The sequence below is a fragment of the Medicago sativa genome, chromosome 5 (genome assembly GCF_051527215.1).
Source record: "Medicago sativa cultivar Bolivia chromosome 5, Bolivia_mono, whole genome shotgun sequence".
NCBI classification, from domain to species: Eukaryota; Viridiplantae; Streptophyta; class Magnoliopsida; order Fabales; family Fabaceae; genus Medicago; species Medicago sativa.
In genome coordinates this window covers 68,514,451-68,530,228 of record NC_140753.1, presented here as the reverse complement: position 1 = coordinate 68,530,228, position 15,778 = coordinate 68,514,451, and the positions used below count along the sequence as shown (strand labels likewise).

General features: G+C 34.5%; 1 long non-coding RNA gene across 1 annotated transcript; it reads left to right on the top strand.

The window, feature by feature from the left end:
• Positions 1-4,291: 4,291 nt before the first annotated feature.
• LOC146924359 (uncharacterized) lies at positions 4,292-6,579 on the top strand. The gene is made up of 2 exons (XR_015010104.1): positions 4,292-5,286; positions 6,348-6,579. It is a non-coding gene; the product is annotated as an uncharacterized LOC146924359 (long non-coding RNA).
• The last annotated feature ends 9,199 nt before the right edge of the window (positions 6,580-15,778 follow it).

Genomic DNA, 15,778 nt, shown 5'->3' with positions numbered 1-15,778 from the left:
AAAATGTTTTACTTACTCTGATTTTAAATTAAAGACGATCCTGAATCCTTTAGTGCATGACATTGAGTTGTTTTAAAAAGAAAAAAAAATGCACTCTGATTTTGAAAATCGGGGTGTTACATTGTGGTATCAGAGCATGGTAGTAGATTACTTCAAGGGTTGTGAGTCGGGTGTCCTAAGCTGATCAAGAGTCGGGTTTAGTGGGCATAAGTGAGTGTCTTCCTTATGCATTGTGTGTTTTGTTTTAGATCAAGTATGATATACTTATTTAGTTGTTTATTCCTTGATGCGGATAAATGTGTTTTAGCACCTTAATAGAATAAGTATCTAGAACTTTGAGCATTAGTCGATTATGGTCGACGAATGTTTTTGATCCCTTTTAGATGCAATGGTCCAGTGAGGACAAGTTTGCAGTAAGTTAGAACTGAGAAGAGATCATATTAGTACCAAGGTTTGGGAGCTGCCTCCACTGGAGGTACTCACGAGTGTTATGTTGGGATCGGTGAACGCTCGATTGATGGAAAGTCTCTTGGAAAGAGAAAAGTTTAAGAAACTTTGAAGAAAGCATTGGATGTATTCTTCGATGAATTTCAAGATGAAACATAACAAAGTTGGTAATTGGTGAAGTGATGTGACCACGGTGGTGGTGCATTAAGAGTTGTCAGTCATGACGTATGTGAAGTCTTAGATACGAATAGAAGTGCTTTTCTGGGAGTTATGGGGTGCTGCATATAGAAGTGAGCTGACCTCGTGGTATGAAGTGATAGATCGAAAGTAGTAGTTGCCTTGAAGGGTGAAACTAAGAGTTTGAACTAGTTTGGGATTCATGATTTAGTTATTATATTAACTGATCACTTGTGGAAAGGGTTCGAAACCAAGCTTTTTGCATATAGGTGTTGACTCTGCATGGTTTAAGAGGATAAGAAGTATAGATGTTGGTTGAAAATGAGCTTCGAGGATTTGTGTGAACTTAGCTTCGAAGAGACTGCTATATAAACTTTAGGAGTCGACCTTGGATCTATGAGCTATCTTCAGCTGTTGGGTAATAGTTGGAAGTATTAATTAAGAAGACAGTGGAAATTTGTTGTAGTGTCGAGTTTGTAGACTGTTAAGATTATTGAGCACCAGGAGACCTTGACAGTATGATGGGAGCTTGTCGATGAGTGAAGAAGTGTATCTACACTGGGAACCGAAAGTTGACTATGAGAAGTGAATTATTTTGGATAAAAATGATTCCATGATTTTTGGATAAGTCTTGACGACTCAAGTGAAATGAGAGAATTATAAGATTATTCTGCTATGACAATAATCGTTAAAGAAAGGAGAAGTTTGGATCATGTACGTTAAAGGAATAACCCAACATAACTTTGAATCGGTTATGGTTTTGGATTTTGACCAATGAGTCAAAAAGTATGAAGTTGAGGAATCTGCAAAAAGGGTAGTGCCAACAAAGTAGTTACTCAACAAGTTCGTGTTCGGCATGGACGAGAGAGTAAAGGCAGTCTAAGAATTGAGGAAATGATGGAATCAACAGGAAATTTAAGGGACTACGGTGATGGACTCCGCCAAGGTTCGGGATGCGTTATGAGTGTTAGATGGAAGATATGACTTGCAAGATTGAGGATTTGTGGAGGAATTGTTACACACATGATTTGGAACTTGCCACTGTGGTATTGAATTTTGGACTTAAGGGCATTGTTTCATCGATGTTAACAATGTATATTTATTGTGTGTAGCTGACTGAAAAGGTAAATACTTTTAAGTGGAAGAGTTTAAGTCTGGTAAGGAATGATTGCAGGAAATCCATGAGGGTGTTGAAGTTGTACTTACGAGTTTCAGAAAGGTAGGACGAAAGAGTTCTAAGTGGAGTTATGAGGATTTCGTCTATGTTGATATGGTTAGTGAAGTATACCAAGGCGTGATATCAACACGTTGAAAAATCAATGATTTGAGATGTTGACAACATTGATAGTTGAACAATGATGAGAATGGAAATGTTTTAAGATATATTTTGTATATAGGATTTCATGAGGACCCTAAAGTTGAAATGTATTAAGATTCAGATTGATTATTGAGAAGAGACTATGAGTTTACGGGAGGAAAGACTTGTTTGTGACATCACATTGTTATTGAAGGAAAGTATAAAGAGTTCATGTGAGGATAAATATTGATCCAATGAAGGACACAATTTTTGTTAAGGTGTGATGCTACAAGTAAGGTGTTGATCTGGAGATTTAAGATGTTAAGGCATGATGTGAGTATCTGGAAATTCTATGTAAATATTGTTAAGCATTGAGTAGGACGTTGGTTGTAACATTTTGATCCATTGAAGGCGGTGTTTGTTTAAACTTGTCAACAAGTTGTGAATTTTTAATAGGATTCCTATGTGAGGAGTTTCAGATCAGTAAAGTAGTGTGACTGGAGTAAGTCAAAAAGGTATGAATATGAATAAGGGATAAAAAAACTCTCTATATGGAGGCGGCAACTTTGTGGTTCTTGCATCAACTTCCTGCTCGGAGTAGGAGTGGATGTCTGGGTGTTTTGTTTCGTCGGGATGAATGTGTTACAATAGATAACCATTTGAAAGGTTTGTGTAGTTTTGAGGCCACAATTGAAAGGAAAACAAATGGGTGGTGAAACCTGAAGAAAATTCAAGAGACAATTTTCGTTAAGAGATGTGATTAAAATGATAGATATGGAAGACTAAAGGAGTATAACGCTTGAATTGAGGATCTTAACCTTGTATGAGGCTTGATAAAGCAATTTTGAGAATATTGGGAGGTTCTTAGTCGAGTGTTAGAGGTTGTTCTTCACCGGCAAGAAGCAAGATAACTATAGAAACTAGTGGAAATTGATGTTTATGTTGGAATGATTAGATTCCTTGTGCCTCAGGATAGCCCTGAGTGCGGATTGCAAGAAACATTATTACAGTTTGGTTAAGATCGTCTACGCCACCATCATGATTGCTAGCTATCTATTGACAAATTAGGGAACTGATCATCCTTAATGTGTTGTTGATAGAAAGTGAACATCATGTTGAATGGAACAAGTCAATCTTATCCAGTGTTGTAGTGTGAAATTTTTGGAGAGTAGACGTGGAGACATCAAGAATTTTGATTGTGGACCTAGGCTCTTGAGGGACCTAGTGTTGTATTTATGTGTTCTTTGAGGTGATCCTGAGTGGAGTACTCGAGTTGTGATGTCTTGATGTGTGTCTAGAGTTTGAAGTCTATACGACTTTGCAAAGGGTCACAGTAGGTGTATTGTCATGTCATTGTTGGTAGTAGTAATGACTAGATAAGTTGTTACTATTATCTTAGTTTCGAGGACGAAACTTCTTTTTGGAGGGTAGTAATGTAAGACCCATAATTTAGCTGCGACTAAATTTAGGGCTTTGTATTTTGTTTTGATGTTTTCTTTGTTAATAAATGACATTTTCTCGGAAAATTATTTTGATTCCAAAACTATTATTTTCAATGGAAACTTGAAGAGCAAGTTAGTTATGTGAGATCTAGGATTGACTCACATATATTGTTTTTTTTTTATTCTGGGTGATTGAGTATGATTTTTATAATGTTTGTTAAGCATGAATATGTTTGTGACTTGTGTTATGTGATATGTCAAGATTTTGTTTTTCCTTAATCTTGAGCATTTTTGTGAGTTTGGTGATTCGGAGGTAGAATCAAATATGTTTTCGTCTGCAAATGAAATATTATTGGACCTTTGGAGCCATTAATATTCATTCAAGGAATTTACTTGTCATTGAGATGACGTTTTGGGAATTTAGGAATATTATACCTGTGGAGAAAAGTTCCTATAAGAAAATATTAGAGAATGAATAGTGGTTTTTGAGTGAAGAGGAAATTCTAAGGTGTTTAAGACCGGTTAGAAGTTCATCAGAGTTATATAGAACTTTATCAGTTACGTATGTCTTAAACCACAAGAACCGGGTTCGGTTTATTTCCAAAACTAAAACACTATATATAGGAGGTCTTACCACCTTTTTCTCATAACCACAAAACACTTCTCTCTCCTCACTTCTCTCTCAATCCCGCAGCCTCACTTTCTTCCACCGTTCCGGGGCCGTAATTTCTTCGTTCCTTGTCCGAATCGCGCAAACGAGATATCAAAACGAAGCTAGCGACGAATCCTACCTTCCTACGCGTGATTCACGGTCATTAGATGAGGTATTCCTCCCGTTTTTCCTCTTTTAAATCACGGTTTTGAGTATCTTATGGGTAAGGGTGCCGAGTTTTGATTTTCTTGCGTGATGTTATGTATTAATGTTGTTGGCTAAGTTCGTATGAGTATAGATCTGAAAGAAAATTTACGATCCATTCATTTTAAAATTTTAGTGTCATTGGAAAAGTGTTGAAATGTAAATTTTATTTGATATCTATGTTTTAGACGAGGAAATGAGTTGATTCAACCGATTAGTTTTTGAAAAATGTTGTCTGGACGAAAAGACTGAACTGTTCAGGGGTATTTTCGTCATTTTAATACTGTTGAAAAGTGAAAAGAGGTTGACCAATGGATTCGCCTCGTCGAGATGGTCGAAATGGACCTATGGTTCGCAATGTTTCGACGACGGATGAATTTATTATGATTTTCTGAAAATAATGTGTCTGAGCTGACGCTGTAAGTGACTGCTGACACTATCAGAGTTCGAATTTTTATGTTTGAACTATTGAGTGGTGAAAATATTTTTGTCTGTGAATTTGTGTTAGGTTGACTGAGCCAGATGCTTTGGTATACGATGTAAACACAAAGGAGATTTTGTCGAAAATTCGTCAGAATCATTTTATTAATTTTAGGGTGGTTTTGAAAAGATGTTTCAAAACGAAAAACAATTTGAGATTCATTTGGAAATGATAAATATTTTATGAATTGTTTTGATTTCTTTAAGGTCTTTTGATAGACTTAAAGTATTGGAGAATAAATGTTTTGAGTAGTCAAATGTTAGAAAGAAAAGTTTTTGACGGGAAAGAGTTCTCTAGACTCACTTTTGGAAAGTTTATGATCATGATAAGACTTAAAGTATTTTCAAGGATTTTGAGACGAATGTCGTGTTGGAAAATATTTTATTTATGTTTTAGAAAATATCGAAGTTGATCGTATTTTCGAGAATTGCTAAGGTTTCACCTAGAATGGGTAGGAAGCTTTAGAGCCGATATTTACCTAAGTTATTGTATCTGTTAGGATACTTAGCTCGAGGGTTTAGAGACGTTCCTGATGTAGATGCTTACGAGTTGTAGAGCTGTACATTATAAGGAATGCTTTGCTCAGGTAAGGGGCACTTTCTTGAAACTCCATAGTTACTTAAATGTCTGGATGGTTTACGTGCTCTTGTGTGTATTGTGAATATAATATGTTAAGTGAATGTGTTTGCCCAATGTGGGATTTGTTTGCAATCAATGTGATTATGATATGTTGATGTGCTTTGCTTTCATATGATTTGTGAATAAATATATGAAATGTCTGTTGATATGTTAAAAGTTGTAATCCTCATGGTTTAGCCTGTTTGGCATTATATAGACTTTGTGGCATTGTTTAGCCTGTGTGGCATTTTCTAGCCTTTGTGGTATACATGTCTTCGTGGTGTAGCCTTTGTGGCGTTATTCAGCCTGTATGGCTTGATCTATTCTGGAGTCATTTGAATGAAACACCTCTATGGTGGCCTTTGTGGTGATAACACCTTAGTGGTGGCCTTTGTGGTGATATTCAAAGTCCAGTGTCATTTGAATAAAACACCTCTATGGTGGCCTTTGTGGTGATAACACCTTAGTGGTGGCCTTTGTGGTGGTATTCAAAGTCCAGAGTCATTTGAATGAAACACCTCTATGGTGGTCTTTGTGGTGATAACACCTTAGTGGTGGCCTTTGTGGTGGTATTCAAAGTCCAGAGTCATTTGAATGAAACACCTCTATGGTGGCCTTTGTGGTGATAACACCTTAGTGGTGGCCTTTGTGGTGATATTCAAAGTCCAGAGTCATTTGAATGAAACACCTCTGTGGTGGCCTTTGTGGTGATAACACCTTAGTGGTGGCCTTTGTGGTGATATTCAATCCTAGAGTCATTTGAATGTAACACCCCTGTGGTGGCCTATGTGGCGATATTCAATTCTGGAATCAGTTTCATGTGACGAATCGTGATAGGTGTCACACTCATATTGAGTCTGCATTTGCTAGGCTAATTGTGCATCATTATATTTTAATTGAGGAATGTTTATGTTAATGCTATTTACCATGCTAGTATGTTATGCCTTCAGTATTTTTGTAATTATGTGTTTTTAGATCGTGACCCTTTACATTAATCCGTGGATCGGGCTTTGCCCCATATCCAAATAGGGAGTGTGCTTTGCGGGAATAGCAAAGGCTTTGGAGGTGTAGCAGTTTGGCAGTCAGGCTTGATGCCATTGGTGGGATCTTGTACCATGTCATCCCAGTTCAGAGTTAAGGATCAACTTAGATGTTTTACTTGTGTTGTCTTATGTTTATGGATTTTTACTTCTTTTGTTTGGGCACCGCTGTAAATGATACTACCATGAGAAATGAATACTCGAACACTATTTTATGCTTTCGTAATACATGATTGATATTAAAAGCTCATTGCCTAATATTGTTTTAATAAAATGTGACATTTGATTCAGATTGTATTGTTGGTAATGCTTTCAAAATGTTTTACTTACTCTGATTTTAAATTAAAGACGATTCTGAATCCTTTAGTGCATGGCATTGAGTTGTTTTAAAAAGAAAAAAAAATGCACTCTGGTTTTGAAAATCGGGGTGTTACATCTTTAATGTGGAGTTTCATTTTGCAAGGGATTTTTTTGAGACGTTCTTGAATGTCATTTCACTTCTTGATATGGGTATGCAATACAAATTGAATGAATGTTGTCTCCAATCTAAATTTATTCTTCTTCCTAGTATGGATCAACTACAAAATAACCAGTTTTAATCCAACAAAGAAATTAGTAATTACAACATTTAATATTGTTGTCAATTTTCTTCCTTCAAAAAAAAAATATTGTTGTCAATTGATTCACTGCTTTTTTAAATCTATAAAAATTTATCAAACCTCAATGAATGTATGTTTTATTAATTAAAGAAAAGATAAAATCAACATTTTATATTGTTAATTTTAAATTAAAAAAATAAATTTTTAATATTAGATTTATTTATTTTTGGATAAATTTTTTAATATTAGATAAATCACACATAATGGACATTCTCCCATTTTCATGAATTAAACATTATTTTTGGAGTCATGAATTTCAATTTCTCACAACAGCACCAACTATATGCATGAACCACCAATATATCTTGAAAATAATACATATTTCGCTCATTATTCATGTATTGAATATGAAAATTGGAGTCATGAATTTAAATCACAAACTAATAATATGAAGACATACCCTATCGTTCTTTATATATTAAACATGACTCTTTCAGTCATGCATGTATATGAGGAGAAATATTATAAATGTTAAAAATACAAAATGGCTTTAAATTTTACAATACATTTATCTATTATAATTATAAATCTATTATCGATCAAATAATTATTTTTTTATATAAAAAATCTTATAATATTTTGCAACATCTTATTATTTTATGGAACCATTGTAAATTACATTATTTATTTCCATCGATTCTTATGTATTTTCTTCTCTTTCTTTTTTTATTCTTTTACAGAAATGTGTATAATAAAAGATACTTTTGTGAACTTATCGGTAACAATCTTGTAAGAAAGAAAAAAAAAACATACGAGTAACAGAACTTGTTATCTGTCTAACTAGTTATAAATATAGTTACAAAATATTTGATGTCCCTTTCAAATTGCTTTTAGGTTTTCGTCTGTTGGACAACCTTTTCCTTTCCAAGTAGAAGGAAGTTTTGCATACCTTAGTGTCGTTTATTATTTATTGCAAACATTATATATGTTAAACTATAATTTTTCATCGTAAATGCCACACACTAATATATGATATTAGATGAAATGAAGGACGTTTTATTCCAAAAAAATAAAATGAAGGGCGATGTGACTTATGGATGATGAATAAATATTTAAGAACAAGGAAAAAAAGAGAGGAAGGAATAAATAAATAAATTCAAATAAAAGATAAATTAAAATAAAGTGGTGAAAATCGGCCTTTCATTAAAGTCAAACCTTCTGCAACATTTGAGTTGGTTAAAATCGGCAAATACCAATGCAGCTGTTAAAACCACACCTTCAACTTCTCTTATAATTGCTACAAGGACCCTATTTTCGGTATCCAAATGACCATCAACATCAACTTTCAATTTACAACATTTCGGTTGCGGTGTATAATGAAGATATACATCAGTATAAGTAGGTTACTTTCAATAATCATTTGTAACTTTTTATTCTCATCAATACAAATAGTCAAAGAATTGGTATCTCTCATTTCTTCCATGGATGTCATGTTTCACAACATGATATCAGAGTTAATCTGGTATCCACTTTGAAGTATATCTGCATTTTCTTGATAAAATTTAATTTTCTCCATTTTTTCATTTTCTTTCTCATTCAATGTTTTTTCTTTCACTTTCTTCAGAAAATTCATTTATCTCAGTCTTCTCCTTTGCACTTATGGATAAATTTCTTGCTTTGATCTCAATTTCCTCTAGTTTCTTTGCTTCAATTCTGTTTTGCATGTCATCTCATTCGCGATTCCTGTTTCCTATTATTGCTGAATTTCCTTTCTATTTCATTCTACTTTTTCAGTTACTTCAATCTGATCATCTTTCTTTTGATTTCAGACTGATTCTACTTGCTTTCGCATACATTTTCCGATTTTAATTCATGTTTTTTATCTTGATTTGGGATTATCACAATTCTTGTGTAAATTCCCTAATTTATAGGGTTTCTAGTTTTGTTTTTTTCATAAGAGAAAAATAATTTAGATTCGGTTTCGATTCCTTTGATTTCATGTTCGATTTCTTGATAGGAATCTACTTTCTTGTTCAATTTCAAGATTCCTTCATTTTCATAATTCTGTAGGTGAAAAACAATTGAAAAATTTATGCATGTTATATACTTCTATAAGAAACAAGTGGTTTCTCAAACTATTTTCAAAATGAGGAATGTTATTTGAACAACCACCTTTTGACACAACCAAAATATGTAAGAAAATGTAAGGATGGATACAAAAATCAAAGCAATGGAGAAAGAAAGTAAGAATACAATGTGGGTATGAGAAAGAAAGTTGTAACAAAAGTTGTCACAAAACGGATGATCAAATATCATTTCTCTTTCAACATTCCCTTTCCTTGATAGGTTGAAATTGCTAAACTGCGCAATGCTTGATAAGATAGATGTTAAATATTTCAAGTGCTAAACTTAAAGTGTTGGTAATTTCACATTGCTTTAACTTGAAGAAGCTCAATCTTTATGCTCAAAATCTCGTCTTATGAGTATTACGGTACTGAAGATTCAAAAATTATCATATCATTTTTGAGAAAGTTAGCCATAGTCAATATTCCTAAAAGGTTTAAGGGGACGTTTGGTTTGCATTTTCATTTTCTATTTTCGTTTTCTATTTACATTTTTTAAAACTGTTTTTATTTTCAGCTTTTTAAGATTTTGAAAACATGTTTGCTTTGATGTCATTGTTTTCATTTTTATTTTCTATTTTCATATTGAAAATGTGTTTGGATTAAGCTTTTTTTTTTTTTTATAAAACAATTCATAAATACTTTGTATATAAAATTTACAAAAAATATTAAAATATATTATTTGGTTGTCTCATTTAATTTAGTAAAAGTAATTTAAAACAAAATGGTGTTTTTATTCAATTATTATGGATACAGATATATTAATTTGGATAAAGTATGTTTGTGTCCCCCTAAATATATCAACTTTTATTTTTAATACTTTTACATATAATTTTTCAAATAACTTATTTTTTAAAAGAAAATCACATGTGTTTTTTTGAAAGTAATCACTTTTGAAAGTTTTTATCCATTGGCTACAAATTCTAAACTAAATTAGAATTTCAAAAATTTTAAAACTACTTCAAACAAGAAGTTGTTTTCATAGTTACTCCTGAAAATTAATTTCTATAATCAGTTAATTTTAAAGAGGTGATATTTAAAAAGGGGGTCTATAAAATTCTGGTTCATCTAACAATGTTTTTTTTTGACAGTCAATAACTTATAATATTTCATTCATCAAAATAGAAGAAATACAAGATGGAATCAAATCAAAAACGCGGCGACGAGCATACAATTTTGACTCCCGTGCTAAACTATGGGCGACATAATTTGCTTGTCTCCTAACAAAACTTATCTTAAAGTTTGGAAATTGTTGTAATAGAGATCTACATGCAGAGATAATATTGCCAAACTCAGACTGACTATTAATTCTATCAATTATGCTATCCACCACTAGCTTGCAATCTAGTTCAATTTGCACCCTTGATAGTCCCAATTGGCCAAGCCAAAGAATTGCATCACGTAAACCCAAAGCCTCTGCTTCAGATGGGGGAGGGACACCATCATACCATGTTGTTAACGCTTTTATAAAATGGCCATAATGGTTCCGAATGCACATACCTATGCCAAAGCTCCTCTGCTCCGCAAACATTGCTGCATCAACGTTACATTTCAAATAATCAGCATCAGGTGGCTGCCATCGTGCTTCATGTTGCTGTTGACGTTGTTGCGTTATTCCTGCTGAACCGCGTGCTGCCTGCCATTGAGATAACACTTCTCGCGCAATCTGTACAGCTGTGACAATTGGTTTCAGATTGCCCTCCCACACTTTATCATTGCGGTGACGCCATAAACACCACAACATCATTACCATGTCATTCCTTATGTTGTTTGCTGATCTGCACAACAAAGTAAAAATACATTCTGCAAAATTTGCGGCTGAAGCAGCAACCTCATCAATTAAATCCCATAAACCAGCTGTTTGCCATACTCTCTTTGCCTCCTCACATCCTATAAACACATGCCAATCATTCTCATAATTTGTCTCACAATGTGGACAGCTATCTGTGCACGGCACACCCTTGTCTTGTAATCGCATTCTTGTAGGAAGAACACCTCTTAAAGCCCTCCACAAAAACACTTTTATTCTTTGAGGTATTCTAAGTTTCCACATTACATTCCACTCCCCCGGAACTCGATACTCCTCATTGTCAACAAGAGTTTCCATGGCGTACCTATATGCCGATTTTACGGTGTAATGCCCTTGTCGATTGAACTTCCATACACGCTTATCTTCCCCCTCTCTATTTAAAAGTGCCATATTCATAATCACCTCTCTATCATGATTATTGAACAGCCCATCAATCATCTCGCAATTCCAACTTGCCCCATTTGGTTCCATTAAATCTGATACCTTCAAATTTTCCATTCCGTGCACCATATCGCTTGACACGTACGAACTCCCATCTGTCCTCAACCACGGTTCTGTCCACACCGCAATATTATTACCATTTCCAATGCGCCACCTTTGGCCCCCTCTAACTAATACCTGTGAAGCAAAGATACTACGCCAAATATAACTTGGGTTATGGCCTAGACGGGCCCCCAAAAAATCAGTCCTCGGAAAATATCTAGCTTTGTAAATGCGATAAACTATAGTATCTTGGTTAGTTAAGAGTTTCCAACCTTGCTTCCCTAGCATAGCCAAATTAAAGCCAAATAAGTGTCTAAAACCCATACCTCCGTACTCCTTCCGCATAGTTAATTTGTCCCAACTGAGCCAATTAATCCCTCTGCCTTGCCTTCTATTTGAGCCCCACCAAAAAGAATTTATCATCCTCTGAATTTCTTCTCCCAATGTTGTTGGCAATAGGAAAGTGCTCATACAGTATGTTGGAATTGATTGTGCAACCGATTTGATTAGAACTTCTCTCCCTGCCTTTGATAAATGCTTTCCAGACCATAGTTGAATTTTCCTCCACACTTTATCCCTTAAGTAACCAAACATTGCTCTTTTATTACGGCCAATCAACGAAGGCATTCCTAAATACTTCCCATTTCCCATTGTAGTTGAAACTTGAAACACGTTCTTAATGGCATCCTTATCCACTTCTAAGGTATTTTTGCTGAACAGTATCTCAGATTTTTGGAAATTAACGGCTTGTCCTGATACCGACTCATACACCTGTAAAACTTCCTTGATTTTTGTGCATTCCCTGATATTAGCCCTGCAAAACAAGAAGCAATCATCAGCAAATAAAAGGTGTGTGAGAAGCGGAGCTCCTCTACACACCTTCACACCATGTATATCTCCTCTCGCTTCAGCTCGCCGTAATAAAGATGATAGACCATCCGCACACAATATGAAAAGGTAAGGTGACAACGGATCACCCTGCCTTAGACCCCTCTTCGGAATAATTGGTCCCACTCTCTCACCATTTACAAGCACTTGATAATTAACACTCTCCATACACATAGTCATCCAATTTATCCATCTGTCATGAAATCCCATTTTACACATCACCCTCTTTACATACTCCCACTCCACTCTATCATACGCCTTACTAATATCTATTTTCAAAGCCACTTCCCCTACCTTTCCTTTCCTCTTGCACTTCATATGATGTATAATCTCATGGGCAGCCATTACATTATCAATGATAGAACGACCCTCAACAAACGCCGATTGTTCTTGAGATATGCACTTCTGTAATAGTGGTTGAAGTCTATTTGCAAGAACCTTTGATATAATTTTGTAAATAACATTACACAATGATATGGGCCTAAGGTCTCGCATAGTCTCCGGATTATCTTTCTTTGGTATTAGAACAATATCGGTATCCATCATTTGAGTTGGGAATGAACCACTATTCAACCAAGAAGTACCAGCATGATATATTTCCATGCCGCACAAATGCCAAAATCTTTTATAAAATGCCGGATTCAGCCCATCTGGACCAGGAGCTTTATCTGAATGCATTGAAAATAAAGCCTTTTTGAATTCAAAAATGCTAAACTCAGCTAGAAGCTTACCGTTGTCATCTTCTGTTACCCGCTGATTTATGTACTCCAATGTTGAATTCACCATGTTTGTTCCATTACCGAACAGCTGCGAGAAATATTGATGAGCAACTCCACATAAATCTGGTTGTGCTGTGACTGTTTCACCATCATCCCGTGTCAAGCTCATAATATTGTTACGCCTCCTTTTTGCACTTGCCATAGCATGAAAGAATCTAGAATTTGTGTCACCATCTTTTAGCCAATAAACTTTTGATCTTTGCTGCCAGTAAGCCTCCTCTTGCGCTAACAATCTTCCCATCTTCGCTCGGATTTCCTCATACCTTTCTATCTGCGCCATTTGGACACTACCCCTCAGCCTTTCCATCTCTTCCCTACACTCTTCAATGGAGTCTCGGTATTTGTCCCTCAATTTGCGTCCCCATTCATTCAACTTCTCGGTACAATTTTTCAAACGGGCTATTACTTCACCACTTGGCTGCTGCTCCCAGCTTCCAGCAACCACATCTTCGAGTTCCTCTTCCAACAACCAAGAATTTTCAAACTTAAAATCCTTAATTCCTCTTCTTCGTTGTTCCTCATGCAGCTTAAGTAAAATTGGAAAATGATCTGATCGGTGTGATATAACATTATGAAGTGTATTTTGAGAGAATATGTCGCACCACGCCTGCGTTGCCATTGCTCTGTCAATTCTTTCCTCTTTCCTGTCTTGACCTCCCCTACCTTTCACCCATGTAAATGGATACCCTGTCAGCCGAAGATCAACCAGTCTACAATCCTGGACAGCTTCTCTAAAACCTCTTATCCTCCACGGCGGATGATCCACCCTGCTTCTTTTTTCTTCATTTGACAGCAAATCATTAAAATCTCCCATAACGCACCATGGTAATGCATTATCCTGTGATAGCGTCCGAAGTAAGTCCCAAGACTCACGTCTACGTTCATTTTCTGGATATCCATAAAAGCCAGTAAGTCTCCATTTTGGATAATGTGGATGAATCACTTCCATGTTAATAAAATTTGAAGAATAATTGATGAGATTGCAAAGGCTGCTTCCAAAAAATTGCAAGACCCCCACTCCTCCCAATTTTGTCAACTGCAAATGAAGCATCAAACCCCAATCTGACTCGAATTTCTTCTATTCTGTTTGCATGAACCAAAGTTTCACAAAGAAAAAGGACATCTAACCGATACTTTCGGGCCAAATCTCTTAGTGTGGGAACTGCACTCGGGTTGCCCAATCCCCGGCAATTCCAACTCATAATACTCATTGTTAGATGAACCTGCACTCGGGTTCATCTAACAATGTTAATATTGTTAGGTTGAACACTTTCATCTAAGTTAGAACCAAACACATTATAGTTGTGTGTGATTTTTAGATAATATTTTCATTTCGTCTAAAAAAAAGAATATAACAATTTTTACTTTGTTTTAAATAAATTTAAAATTAATCTCTAAATTATAACATTATTAAACATAAAATCATTTTTTTTATAAGAATTTAATTTATATATATCAACTGTGAATTTTTTTTATTATTTTCTTATTGACAAAAGTTAGTGTGTTAGTATTTTTGTCCCTTGACAAGATTCAAACTTGGTCCTTTAGATTTTGTTTAGGAGTTTGGAGGAGAGTGGAAAAGAGGGTTTTGAGGTGAAAAATATGAGAAAAAATAGAGAAATCTTTCACATTTTTGAAAAAATAGTTTTAAAAAAAATGATAAACATCTATGATTACTATATTTTTAATTTTAAAAATATTATAACAACGTAGATTAAATTTGAAAAATTCATATAAACCTTCTAAAATTCTCAAAAGTCTTCTGCAATACAACTTTTGAGTTTCTCAAATGAGGAGAATTATTAGATTTTGTTTATTCATATGCTTCCTACACTTGCTCATTCTTTTTTTCTTTTCTAAAACTCTTCTCTCCCTTCCCCTCCAAACTTCAAACAAAGCTACTTCCTAACTCCTTTAATCTCTTAGGTCAATCAAATAAAAAGAGATGCAATATTTGTATATCCTCTTTTATATATAGCATATGAATAAACAATCTATGAAGACACAGTTTTCATTAACGTGAACTTATACATTAACATAAAACCTTATTTATTTGCATAGCTCAAAATTGATGGAGGATTGTTCAGCACGTTAGTTATAAATCCATGGATTCACTTCACTTAAATTTACATGAAAACCTAATAACAACCGTTGGATTAGAAACAGTCAACGTCTACGATGTTGATTAATAACAATGATGATGATGATGATGATGATGAAGGGTTCCTAGAATCTTTGAGACTTTGTGATGAATCCTTGTTTTTTTGTTTTTAATTTTGGACAAAAAAGAAAAAAAAGAAAGAGGAGGATTTTAATTGTGACAATGGAGTGAAATTCAAATAGGGGCTCTGTTATTTTGAGTAACTTTGTCTTCTTTGATTATCTTTTTCGTGTTCATCCCGAATCATGGACTTTTCTACTTTAATATTTGATCTTTGATTATATGATTTCAGATTGCCGTTCACGTTGGTATTTATATATGCACACTTAATTGTAAGCTTGTTTAAATTTATGTTAATCATGTTTTCCCTCTTTATTAGTTTATAGCACATCAAGAACATTGTTGTAATTTCTCTAACTTATATTTGTTGATTATTTCTTGTGGCTTCAGAATTTAAATAGCTTCTGATAAAGCGAGAAGATGCTTGCTAAGGGTTGTCATCTTGGTGCGAACATGGAGAGAAATACCAAAACATTCTTCATCAGTTATCTCAAACATTCCATGAAAGGAAGCATAT